The sequence below is a fragment of the Lagenorhynchus albirostris genome, chromosome 15 (assembly GCF_949774975.1).
Source record: "Lagenorhynchus albirostris chromosome 15, mLagAlb1.1, whole genome shotgun sequence".
Lineage (NCBI taxonomy): Eukaryota > Metazoa > Chordata > Mammalia > Artiodactyla > Delphinidae > Lagenorhynchus > Lagenorhynchus albirostris.
Window position 1 is genome coordinate 72,330,216 of NC_083109.1, and position 14,447 is coordinate 72,344,662.

Consider the following 14,447-nt stretch of genomic DNA (forward strand, 5'->3'; position numbering starts at 1 on the left):
ACACTTCATATGAGGGAGGATAAGGATAAACTATTAAGGTAAAAGAGGGAATTCCCTGGTGGTCCAGTGGTTAGGACTCGGTGCTTTCACTGCTGTGCCCAGGTTCCATCCCTGGTCGGGGAACTAAGATCCGGCAAGTTATGTGGCACAGCCAATAATAATAATAATAAAAGATATTGGAACCATTGGAAAATTATATGGAAAAGTTTAAATTAGATCATGTAGTGAACGCAGCTGGTGCTCCACCCAAATCCCCTTTACTGGCAGCGTACCCGTCTCAAGCTGGTGTGAGTGTTGGCTGCCAATGACTCACAGCTGCATCCTTCTCCCTGGGATGGAGGCCCACCTGACAACAATGGAAGCACAGTGGTGGACACACTGCCATTTGCTGCACTACCCAGAAGCTGATGGCCCCCTAGGATGATGGAACCACTTCTGGAAGGCCCAGCTGAGATGCCAGTGTGGAGAGGATATAGTACCATCCTTCGGAATAAGGTGTACACCTTAAAACAATGGCTATTTTATGGTGCTGTGACCCAGAACATAGGTACATGAGCCTGGGAATTCAGGGGTAGAAGCAAGCGTGGCCCCGCTGAGTATTGCTCCCAGTGACCTCCTTGGGGAATTTGTGCTTGCAACCCCCTAACTTTAGGCCCTGTGGGTCTAGAGATCCTAATTTCCAGATTGGGGATGGACATTTCTACCAGGGGGCATGGCAAGAGTCCCATTAAACTCTGAGCTACACCCAACCCCTGGTCACTTTGGTCTCCTTCTGCCAATAGACCAGCAGGCAAAGAAAGAACATGCCATATGGGCAGGGGTAAGAGACCAAGGTCATCACCAGGAAGTAGGACCACCTCTGTGTAATGGGGGTGACAGGAATACGCTTAGCATTCAGGTGATCCATTGAGACATCTCCAGATCCCCATGCTGAGTTTTGTTTGTAAGTGGGCAAGTACCATCACCATGGGCTCATAGGGCATGCTAACTAGGGACTCAGACCCTTCAGGGGTGAGGGCCAGGGTCAACCCACCAGACAAAGTGTCGAGACCAGCAGAAATACTAGCTGAAGCCAGAAGCAGAAGGGAAGGGGAGGGCTAGAATGAGTGGATGGCAGAGGAAAGAGGCGATAAGTATCAGTTAAGTCTCAGGAGCTAATCCTCCTTTTCTACGTTTACCCAGAAATTATGATCAGTCAGAATCCTGGGGAAGCTGCACCTGGATGGGGAGAACTTAATGGGAGAAGCAAGTGGATTTGAACAGTGCAAAGGTGAACTGTAGTGCACACTGTTGGTGCCCCAGCCAGGTCCCTTTACCAACTGTACACCCATCCCCCACCTGCCCCACCTCCAGAGAATTGCCCAGCACCTCTCCTCCTGGAAAAATTTGGCCAGTGACAGACTAGCACCAGATTGATAAAAAGGTAGATCCCTTGCCTCCAGGTGAAACTAACTTGGTGATACAATTTGGGCTCCAGAACTTTCTCTAGCCAAAGCTAGTCACCAGGTGAGACCACATTCTTGTTCAGCTTTTTGTCACTGCCCTATTCTGATGACCCCATTCTCCTGAGAATACTTCCCCAGTCATTTGGTCAAGAATTTCCATCTTGGACTATATTAAACTCAAAAGCTTCTACACAGCAAAAAAAAAACCAATTAACAAAATTAAAAGACAACCTATAGAATGGGAGAAAAATTTTGCAAACCATATATCAGTAAGTGTTGGTGGGTTTTTTTCGGCTGCACAAGGTCTAGTTGTGGCACATGGGATCTTTAGTTGTGGCATGTGGACTTCTTAGTTGTGGCATGCATGCGGGATCTAGTATCCCAACCAGGGATCAAACCTGGGCCCCCTGCATTGGGAGTGCAGAGTCTTACCCACTAAACCACCAGGGAAGTCCCTCAATAAGGGGTTAATATCCAAAATATGTAAAGAGCTGTCAGCTTAATAACAAACAAACTAAAAGACAAGAACCAAACAAACAGCCACGAAAATAAAGAAAAAAAGGTAACAAAAAAGGAAAAAACCCCAAAAATTCCAATTAAAAAATGGCAGAAGAACTGAACAGACATTATTCCAAAGAGGACATCAGGACATCAAAATGGCCAACAGGCACATGAAAAGATGCTTAACATCACTAATCATCAGGGAAATGCAAATCAAAACCACAATGAGCTACCGTCCCACACCTGTTAGAAAGTCTATCCTGAAGAAGACAAGAGACAACAGGTTCTGGCAAGAATGTGGTGAAAAGTAAACCCTTATACATTGTTCGTGGGAGTGTAAATAAGTCCAACTACTATGGAAAACAATAAAGAGGTTCCTCAAAAAATTAAAAGTAGATCTACCTTACCATCCAGCAACTCCACTTCTGGGTGTGTACCCAAAGGAAATAAATATAGGATTTCAACGAGATATATGCGTTTCCATGTTTATCACAACATTATTCACAATAGCCAAGATATGGAAACAACCCAAGAGCCCATCAATAGATGTAGCACATATACAGAATCAAATATTATTCAGTTGTGAGAAAGGAGGATGTGGATGAACCTTGAGCACATTATGCTAAGTGAGATAAGTCAGACAGAGAAAGACAAGTACTGTATGATGTCTCTTATATGTGTAATTTAAGAAAGTTAAACCTGTAAAAAACCAGAGAATAAAATGGTCTTTACCAGAGGATGGGGCGGAGGGGATAAGAGTGACAGTGTTTAAAGGTACAAACTTGTAATGAGTAGTAAATAAGTCACAGAGATCTAATGCACAGTATAATGAATATAGACAATAATACTTTACTATAATTATATAATGTGATAGATATCACTACATTGACAATCATATTACAATATACAAACGTGTCAAAGTAAGTATACATTAAACTTATACAATGTTACACGTCAAATTTATTGAGTTAAAAAAAAAAAAGAATCCCCATCTTGGGCTCTGTTTCTCAGGAAACTGACCCAAGGCCGATCCCTTTCTAACACCATTAAAAAAAATAAATTTTAACTATATAGCACAGGGAACTATATTCAATATCTTATAATAACTATAATGGAAAAGAATCTGAAAAAAATATATGTATAACGGAATCACTTTGCTGTGCAACTGAAACTAACACAATATTGTAAATCAACTATATTTCAATAAAAAATAAATAAATTATAGATTAAAGACAAATGTGAAAGAGATCTCTAAACTTACTAATGTGAAAGAGATCTCTAAGCTTACTAAGCAAAAATATCTTTCTTTCTTCTAAAGAAAGTCACAAAACAAAACATACATTAAGTGAAAAGTAAAATGTTGATAAATATAAGTACAGCTCTAGTTTTGTTTTTTTTTACCGTAAGTGTACCCAAATATTGCTCTTGATTACTCACGTGCACTCTCTCACAATACAGACCACGAATATGTCATGCTTTCCCTGATATTTTCATTAGCATCATGATGATTTTAAAATATGTGCCCACATTTTTTGACGTGCCTCCCTTCAAAGGGAGCAGGCTGATTCCCCTTCCCTTGAATGCAGGCTGGTTCTAGTGACTTGCTAGCAACAACTAGAATGTGACAGAAGTGATCTTGTGCGACTTCTGAGGCTAGGGCATAAGAAGTGTCGCTCTGGACACTTGCCCTTGGAACCTAGGTGCCATGTTGTGAGGAAGCCCAGGCGACATAAGAGGCCGTGTGGTAGGTGTTCTGGCTGTGAGCCCCAAGCTCCGCCCTCATCCATACTCACACATATGAGTGAATGAGCCTTCAGATGATTCCAAGTCCCCCCAAACCCGGCTCCAGCTTTCAAGTCTTATAGTTGACACCCCCAAACATGGTAGAGCAGAGACAAGCCATCCCTACTGATGCCTGACTGAATTCCTGATACACAGAAACCATGAGAGATCATAAATGACTGTTATTGTTTTAAGCCACTAAATTTAGGAAGCAATAGGTAAACTAACACAGGGGCCATGTGAAATATATGGCACAAAAATGAAGAGCAATTGAATTACATAGACTCAGTAACAATTTGCAGAAAGAATCCAGACAGTTCACAGCACAGAGTGAGATAAAAGTGTGTTTAACATTTCAGACTCCTTAGAATTTCTTAAATCTTCAACATTTCATATGCAGTTGAGCTGACTGTCCCATAAACATAGTTTGTTGTCTTAGATATATGAAAATTGTCATGCAGAAGAAACTTCTGTTTGGCAAACTGAAAAACCAAGTTGGTGCTCCCATGCAAGGACTTGAGGTGTACGTGCTTCCCAGTAACATTGAATGTGTGTGAGGGTACATGTGGGTCCATCCCTAGGCCCAATTCCCTCTCACTCCACCTACAGCCTACTCATTCCCTTTCTCTCTCACAAAAGAGAGAGAGAATCCATGAATCAAGAGAGTGGGAGGGACTTCCCTGGTGGTCCAGTGGGTAAGACTCCACGCTCTCAGTGCAGGGGGCCCGGGTTTGATCCCTGGTTGGGGAACTAGATCCTGCATGCATGCTGCAACTAAGAGTTCCAATGACACAACTAAGAAAAAAAAAAATCCCACAGGCCACAACGAAGATCCCACAGACTGCAACTAAGACCAGCGCAGGGCTTCCCTGGTGGAGCAGTTGTTAATAATCCGCCTGCCAATGCAGAGGACATGGGTTTGAGCCCTGGTCCGGGCAGATCCCACATGCCGCGGAGCAACTAAGCCTCTGCGCCACAACTACTGAGCCCGTGTGCCACAACTACTGAAGTCCGAGCTCATACTCTGCAACAAGAGAAACTGCTACAATGAGAAACCCGCGCACTGCAACGAAGAGTAACCCCTGCTCGCCGCAACTAGAGAAAGCCCACATGCAGCAATGAAGACCCAACACGGCCAAAAGTAAATAAATAAAATAAAAAAAAATTTTAAAGAAGTTTATGTATTAAAAAAAAAAGACCTGGGGCAGCCTAAATAAATAAATATTTAAAAAACAAAAAAGAGAGTGAGAAAGGGAGCAGCTAGGCACAACATCCTACAAAGTAAATGCTATGAGAATCATACCTTACAGATGAGAAAACTGTGGTTCAGAGAGGTGAGGTCACACACTGCCCCACAGCTAGAGGTAAGGCCAGGTCTCCCAACTGAGTCTATGTGTTTCTAGACTTCAGTGGAAAAAAGAATCCCCGGGATACTCTTACAAATACAGATTCCTGGTCCCCACCCAGACATTCAATTGACCCCAAGGAGCCCGGGCATTTGCATTTTTAGTATGGGGGCCACCGCACCCCATCTCCAAGGGGACTCTGGGTCCTGCTTTGAGGGACACTGAATAACACACACACCTCTGTCTTCTATACAGAACCAGCCCTGGTGAGAGAGATACACAAGAGGTCAGGGGACCGTTGTGGATTAAAAGATCCTGGAGCCATAACAGCAGGATTCGTTATCATTGCTGTGTAACAACTTATCCCCAAAACGAGCAGTTTAAAACAACAACATTTATGATTTCAGTTTCTCTGGGTCAGGGGTCTGGGCTGAGAGGCTCTCACAGGCTGCAATCAAGGTCAGGGCTACGGTCACCTCGAGGGGCAGGAGAATCTGCTTCCAAGTTCACTCACGTGGCTTTGGCAGAATTCAGTTCCCTGAGGATTGTTGGTCTCAGGGCCTCATCCTTCCCTCCCCGGGCTGTTAGCTGGAGGCTGCCCTCAGGTCCTTGCCGTGGTTTTTTTTTTTGGCCCCGTGGCTTGTGGGATCTTAGTTCCCCGGCCAGGGATGGAACACAGGCCCCAGCAGGGAATTCCCAGTTCCTGACCATGTGGATCTCTCCATGGGGCAGTTCACAACGTGGCGTCTTGCTTTATTAACGAAGCCAAGAAGATCCAGAGAGAGGGCTCAGAAGATGGAAGTGACAGTCTTTCATAGCCTATCTTGAAAATGACATCCCATCACTTTTACTGATTCTGTTCATTATAGAAGCAAGTCACTAGGTCCAGACTACACCAAGGGGAGGGGAATACTAGGAGGCAGGGATCATTTGAAGCCATGTCAGAAGCTGCCTACTTCAACAACCAAATGTGATGTGTGGACCTGCATTGGGTTCTGATTTCAATAAACCAACTGTAGAGACATTTATGAGATAATCCAGGAAATTTGAACATGGACTATGTATTGGATGATACTAAGGAATTACCATTATTTATTTAGATGTGACAAATACCTGTGGTTATGTTTTTTAAAAATTCCTTATATCTTAGATAAAGCCTAAAGAATATTACAAATGAAATGTTATGGACTTCTTTGGTGGCACAGTGGTTAAGAATCCGCCTGCCAAAAACAAATACTGTATGCTAACACATACGTATGGAATCTAAAAAAAAAAAAAAGGTTCTGTAGAGCCTAGGGACAGGACAGGAATAAAGATGCAGACGTAGAGAATGGACTTGAGGACACGGGGAGGGGGAAGGGTAAGCTGGAACAAAGTGAGAGAGTGGCATGGACATACATAAACTACCAAATGTAAAATAGCTAGTGGGAAGCAGCCACATAGCACAGGGAGATCAGCTCGGTGCTTTGTGTCCACCTAGAGGGGTGGGATAGAGAGGATGGTAGGGAGGGAGTTGCAAGAGGGAAGAGATATGGGGATATATGTTTATGTATAGCTGATTCACTGTGTTATAAAGCAGAAACTAACACACCATTGTAAAGCAATTATACGCCAATAAAGATGTTAAAAAAAAAAAAGAATCTGCCTGCCAATGCACGGGACACGGATTTGAGCCCTGGTCCAGGAAGATCCCACGTGCCGCGGAGCAACTAAGCCCGAATGCCACAACTACTGAGCCTGCGCTCTAGAGCCCACGAGCCACAACTACTGAGCCCACGTGCCACAACTACTGAAGTCTGCGCGCCTAGAGCTTGTGCTCCACAACAAGAGAAGCCACCGCAATGAGAAGCCTGCGCACTGCAACAAAGAGTAGCTCCCGCTCGTTGCAACTAGAGAAAGCCGGCGCGCAGCAACAAAGACCCAAACGGCCAAAAATAAATAAATAAAAAATTAATTAATTTAAAAAAATGAAATGTTATGATGTCTGGGATTTGCTTTAAAATAATATAATGGGGGAGGGGAAGATGGGAGGAATGGAGGTATAGGTGAAACTAGATTTGTCACATGTAACAAATGTTGGAAGTGTGTTATGTTTAGAAGGATGCGAGGGTTCATTATACTTTTCTACTTTTATATGTGTTTGAAATTTTCCATAATAGTTAAAAGAGCAAATTGAAGCTAAAAAATCGTACATTGATAGTTGAGGGACTTGCTTGGTGGTCCAGTGGGTAAGACTCCATTCTCCCAACGCAGGGGACCTGGGTTCGATCCCTGGTGGGGGAATTAGATCCCCCATGCATGCCGCACCTAAGAAGTCCACGTGCCGCAACTAAGACCTGGTTCAGCCTAAATAAATAAATAAATATTTTAACAAATTCTAAAGTTGTTGCAGATTGACTGTATTTTAATGGTTAAAAAAGACAATAACAAGAGGGAAAAAAACATTTCAAATGGGGAAAGAGAACCATAAATATGAAAAAGAAAGAAAAGGAAGGAAGGGAGGGAGGGAGGGAGGAAGGGAAGAAGGAAGGAGGGGAAGGGAAGGAGGGAGGAAGGATAGAATCAAGCATGGGAGGCAGCTGACCCCTGACCCTTGCTTAACCAAAGCAAGTGGAATTCAGGTCAATCTAGTGGAAGAGAGAGCTTTGGGCAGCAGAAATCTAAGCCCTCAGGGTTTCCTAATATCTGTGTAGGACTGTCTGGAATTTAGGGCTTGGCCTGCGCCTAGAGGGGTGGTGAAGCTGGGCCCATTTCAGAAAGGGAATGAAGGCAGGAGGCCTAGTAGCAGCTGGTGGAAGTATTACACGAGGATTCAGGTCTCTCCACGGAGCTTTGGAAGAATGCAGTATTGTGCAGGAGGCCACAGACTTACAGATCCTAGATTATGAGGAGACTAAATCTCAAACCCTCATCTCTAAATGAACAAAGGCCTGAGGCTCCCTCCTCATTCTGGATTAGGTCAGGAATTTTGCATCATAGATGCCTAGCATGGGGCATGGCACACCAGAGGTGCTTAATACCCATTTATTCCATTTAGTGGTAGTGGTCCTCAACCAAGCAGATGTGCATATCAGAATTTTCCAGAAAGCTTTTAACATCATTTTTTAATAATTGTGTGCAATTTTTTGCCAAGGTAGTGCAGTCATTTGTCTGGTTCAACATTCAAAAGGGCCAAAAAGGCATCTGTTCATTGAAAGGCTTTCCTCCCACCTCTCTTCCCCAGCCTCCCAGTTCCCCTCCCTGGAGGGAACCATGGATACTTGCTTCTTCTGAATACTTTCAGGACATTTTATGTATATGTCATGAAATATGTATGTTTGGCGTTTGCCTTTTTAAAACAAACAGTAGCAAACCACACACACTGTTCTGCATCTTGCTTTTCAAATTTCACAGTGTTGCTCATAATCATTCCATACCAGTTGTTTGTTTTTAAACCACAATTATATCTATATAGTCTATCTTTATAAGAAAGTGGAGGTCTTCCTTGGTGGAGCAGTGGTTAAGAATCCGCCTGCTAATGCAGGAGACACGCCAGAGCCCTGGTCGGGGAAGATGCCACATGCCCCCAAGCAACTAAGTGGGGGAGCCACAGCTACTGAGCCTGCGCTCTAGAGCCCGTGAGCCATTACTGAAGCCCGAGTGCCTACAGCCCGTGCTCTGCAAGAAGAGAAACCACCACGATGAGAAGCCTGCGCATCGCAACGAAGAGTAGACCCCGCTTGCCACAACTAGAGAAAGCCCGTGCGCAGCAACAAAGACCCAACACTGCCAAAATAAGCAAATAAATTTAATGTAAAAAAAGAGAGAAATTACTGACTGAGACATTGAACTACTAGCCGGTTTCAGTTCTCAGATGCGGGCGTTAATGCACATGGGCTCCCTTCTCCTTCAACTTTGCTTTAAAAAAATTAAAAAAAGAAAGTGGAAAGTTACTGGAATATAAATTTTAAAAATTTCTAGGTTATATTTTGAGTTCATTGCATAAATAAAACCCGTATCTTCTATATCCATTCTAAACTAGAAAACCTGTTGCCGTTACATTCTTCTCCCCGCCCCTTACAGTATAGTGGTTTGTTGTGGTAAATATACATAACACAAAATTTACCATTTGAACAATTTTTAAGTGCACAGTTAAGTGGCATTAAGTACATTCACAATGTTATGCAATCATCACCACTATCAATCTCCAGAACTTTTTCAACTTCCCAAATTGAAACTCTGTACCGATTAAACACTAAGTCCCCATTCCCCCTCCCCTGGGCCCTGGTAAACATCATTCCACTTTCTGTCTCTATGAATTTGGCTATTCTAGGGACCTCATATCAGTGGAATCATACAGTATTTGTCCTTTAGTGTCTGGTTTGCTTCACTTAGCATACTGTTTTCAAGATTCATCCATGTTGTAGCATGTATTAGAGTTTATTCCTTATTAAGGTTGAATGATATCCCCTTGTGATATTCATGTATGCCACATTTTATTTATCCATTCATTCATCAATGGACACTTAAGCTTGCTTCTACCTTTTAGCTATCGTGAATATGCTGCTATGAACCTGGGTGTACAAATATCTGTTTAAGTCTCTGCTTTCAATTCCCAGAATTGGAATTGCTAGACCATATAGTAATTCTATTTTTTTTTTTTTTTGGCTCTGCCATTTTTTTTGGCATGTGGGATCTTAGTTCCCCGACCAGGGAATCAAACCCATGCCCCCTGTATTGGGAACCCAGAGTCTTAACCACTAGACCACCGGGGAAGTCCCTAGTAATTCTACGTTTGATTAATTAATTAATTAAACATTAACTACACATTAAATTAATGTTTAATTTTTTGAGGGCCCACCATACTGTCATCCACAGTGGCTGGACTATTTTACATTTCCATCAGCAATGCACAGGATTCTAATTTCTCCCCATCTTTGTCAACACTTATTTTCTGTTTGTTTTTCTTTTTATTATTATTTTTTTCGGCTATGCCGCGTGGCATGAGGGATCTTAGTTCCCTGACCAGGGATTGAACTGTGCCCCAGTCTTAACCACTGGACTGTCAGGGAAGTCCCTGTTTGTTTTTAAGTAATAGCCATCCTAAGGGGTGTGAAGTGGTATCTCATTGTGGTTTTGATCTGCATTTCCCAAATGACTAATGATGTTGAACATCTTGCCATGTGCTACTGGCCATTTGTATATCTTTTTGGAGAAATGTCAAGTCTGCCACTTACCTTCTTTAAAGTATATATTTAGGGCTTCCCTGGTGGTGCAGTGGTTAAGCATCCGCCTACCAGTGCAGGGGACACAGGTTCGAGCCCTGGTCTGGGAAGATCCCACATGCCACAGAGCAACTAAGCCCATGTGCCACAACTACTGAGCCTGCACTCTAGAGCCCGTGGGCCACAACTACTGAGCCCATGCACCTAGAGACTGTGCTCCGCAACAAAAGAAGCCACCACAATAAGAAGCCCGCGCACAGCAACGAAGACCCAACGCAGCCAAAAATAAATAAATTAATTAAAAATATATACATTTAAAAGACTAATGACTTTATCATTTTTGTTAAAATGATACCTGTTCATTATAAAAATTGAAGCAAACCAGAAAAGAACAAAGAAGGAACCAACAAACTACCCTAGTTCACCATCCAGAAATAGTCATTACTGCATTAACATTTGGAGAACATGACTCTAGATATTTCATAAGTAAATAAAGAAAAAATTTATAACAATTCATACAATATGTCCTATTTCAAAACAAAAACATTGTATTTAACTTTATTTGAATTTAACAGAAAAAAAGGAAATGGAAACGGAACTGAAAGGATGATGGAACTTCAGAGAAATGTTTCCTCACTACAAATAACATTTATTTTTAAACATTTTAAATTTTCTTATTAAAAAGTTTAAAGTGAAGTATAGTTGGTTTACAATACCGTGTTAGATTCTGGTGTGCAGCACAAATGACATTTTTTTTCATATAATATTTCTCTAAGGTTAAGAAAAAATGATTTTGAAAAACATGAAAGATGGACTCATCTATTAATCACATATTTTAAAAGTAGATGCTGGGACTTCCCTGGTGGCGCAGTGGTTAAGAATCTGCCTGACAATGCAGGGGACACGGGTTCGATCCCTGGTCCAGGAAGATCCTACATGCCGCGGAGCTACTAAGCCCATACGCCACAACTACTGAGCCTGCGCTCTAGAGCCCGTGAGCCACAACTACTGAGCCCGCGTGCCACAACTACTGAAGCCCAGAAGCCTGGAGCCAGTGCTCCACAACAAGGGAAGCCACCGCTTCAATGAAATGAAGAGTAGCTCCCACTTGCCGCAACTAGAGAAAGCCCACACGCAGCAACGAAGACCCAACACAGCCAAAAATAGATAAATTAATTAATTAGTTTAAAAAAAAAAGAAGACAAACCTTATTTTTGTACAAATGAAAAGGGGCTCTTGGGTGCTAATACCTTGAGTTTGTTTATGTCTGAGAAGGTCTGAAGTCATTATATTTTAATGTCAACATGGCTGGATTAGAGTATTTTCAACTCATGTTTTAAGTATATATAAATAATATCTGCTCATGGTAAAAATGTCAAACTGCAGAGTAAATTATAAAGTGAAAAGTAAAAGTTTTCCTCTATCTCTGTATGCAGTCTCACTCAGCCATCTCCCTACCCAGCCAGCTGGGGGTGTAGGCCCAGGGCCTGGCACTGAGGTGCTCTACACAGTGTAAAAAATGGTCTTGACCTTCAGTACGCTTATGTTCGTGTCTCAGTTAAGGAAGTGGGGCCAATAGTGCTTACGTTAGGACGGAAGCAAGCTGGATGGGGACTGTGTTGATCTTGTGAGTACAGGTCTTATCCAAAATGGGCAGCCAACTGTTCAGCTCCAGCTGATTCTTTATTTTTAAAATACATTAATTAATTTATTTATTTTTGGCTGCACTGGGTCTTCGTTGCTGTGTGCGGGCTTTCTCTACTTGCGGCGAGCTGGAGCTACTCTTCATTTCATTGAAGCGGTGGCTTCTTTTGTTGCAGAGCACGGGCTCTAGGTACGCGGGCTTCAGTAGTTGTGGCTCGCGGGCTCTAGAGTGCAGGCTCAGTAGTTGTGGCTCTTGGGCTTAGTTGCTCCGCGGCATGTGGGATCTTCCTGGACCAGGGCTCGAACCCGTGTGCCCTACATTGGCAGGTGGATTCTTAACCACTGCGCCACCAGGGAAGCCCCTCCAGCTGATTCTTGTTCAAGGAATGCAGACTCAGTGCTGCTGGATTTCAAGTGAAAGGAGAAATTTGTGGTTGCTCTGCCAAACTTAACACACAAAGGGGCTGCATTTGATCAGCTGGCGGATGCTGCAGTTGCTCTGACGATGGGCTCTGGAGTCTTGGGTTTGAATCCTAGCTCTATCTATCACACATCCATTCCCAGTTTCCTCATCTATAAAATGGGATTCTACCTCATAGGATTCTTATGAGGATCAAATGAGATGCTGAAAGCACATATGACATGGGCTCTTCATAAAGCTTATAATCTAGGGGAAGAGTCAAATGAACCTCATCTGGGAATTCCACACATGAAGGTTTCACTGGGACAGAGACCAGAAGGATGAACAGTTAACTGGGTGCAGCAGTGGGAAGGGTGGAGGGGAAGGGCCTAACAGGCAGAGGGACCACCTCCAGAGAAAGCCCTGAGGCAATCATGCAAACCCAAACTAGAGCAGTGAGGACGCAGAGGAGATAATCTTCTAGGAGCCAAGGACTTCCTAACTGATAAAGTGTGAGCTAGAAGGAGTCTCAGTTCAGCCTGAGGCCAGTCCCTGAAAATTTAGGATTTCACTCACACTGGCCTGTGTTAACTTTCCTGACAGAAAAACCACACCTACCAAGTCTTCCGCAGGGCCCTCTAACCCTCTTCTCTGAAACACAGAAGAGAGGGGGAAGCACAGGGATCAAAAGTGAGTTGTTTTCCAGGCAGAGGAGGAATATCAAGAAGGCAGGTAAGAAGGCACAGATGTAGGAAGCAGTTCCCTTTGCTTTGTCAGCTGAGGTGTTTGGGTGAGGGCAGGTGCCTCCAAGACTGGCTGGGCGATTTGCAGCGCCCACAACTTCAGGTTGCGGAATCTGGTCAGTTTGTAAGACCTCAGTCAAATGGAGAATGGGCGCCCCCTGGGAGCAGTACTCGGTACTGGACACAGGAGGACCCAGATGAGCGGTGGGGTAGGAGGGGGTGCGGCTCAAGATGGGGTAGACTGCCTGCCACAGTTTTCTTCTCACAGGAGCTAACCCCTTCCGGCATGAGGGATTCCTGGGATCCCAGAACAGGTGGGCTGGAAGGGACCTCGAAAAAGGAACTACCAACATGTGCCCCGTGTCAGGCCCTGAGCTGGGCATTTTCGTGAACATTATCTTAACACTCCTAGCTCTGCTTCGAGGTAGGTATCGTTATCCCCATTTTTCAGATGAGAAAAATCGAGGTTTGGTGACTTCCCAAGAAGGGGCGGGGATTTTGTATGACTCCAGAGCCTTTCCCATGGAGCTCTCACGACTTGGAAGCTACCGACTCTCTGAGGTTTGGGGGAACAAGCAACGGGTGTGAGGCGCCGAAGCTTTCCAAGGGACAACAGCGTAATGGTACTTTCGGCCAGAACCACGCCCCCCCTTGCCCCGACAACACTGATTTCTGTTGCTTTCCTTTAAGAGCCTTCCCCCGAAAGATGAAGTCCTCGCCACACGGGGAGGCGGATATTATATATTCCTGGATCGCCCGGACGTCTTTCTCCCTCACCCGCATTGATCCCCACTGGTGACATAAATTCTCCCCCGCTACTAGCGAGTGAAGGCATGAGACTACATTTCCCGGCAGGTCGTTCAGAAGGGGGTGGCGGGGATAGAAGGAAAGAGACCCTCTGTTTCCGTCCGCTCTCAATTTAGCGTGTCGGCCGTGATGCATATTTCAACAGCCCACGTCCTTTCTCTGTAGAGCTAAGGAAAGGACTACGCCCCCCAGCAGGCACTGGCGCAGAGGCCGCCATCTTATTGTAGTCCTTTCCCCCGTTTCCGTAGGGAGTAGTCTTAGCGCATGGACTACAAATCCCAGGTGGCCGTCTCCCCTTTCCTTCGGCCGCCATCTTCGCTGGTAGCCCCCGCCCCTTTCCCCTTCCATTGTCTCGACCGAAGATAATAGAGGGGAGCAGGGAAGACTGCAACTCCCGTCAGGCTCTGCGCCAACGGGATGGGGATTTCGGTATTACAGGCGGGCGAGATGGCCAAGGTGGTAGAATGAGGCGATGGGGAGAGGATAGGTAGCCTGCCATCTTTATGGTAGTCTCCTTATCCTCCTGGATCCGCCATTCTTAAGGAACGCTAGAAGGCCAAGAAACTACTATTCCC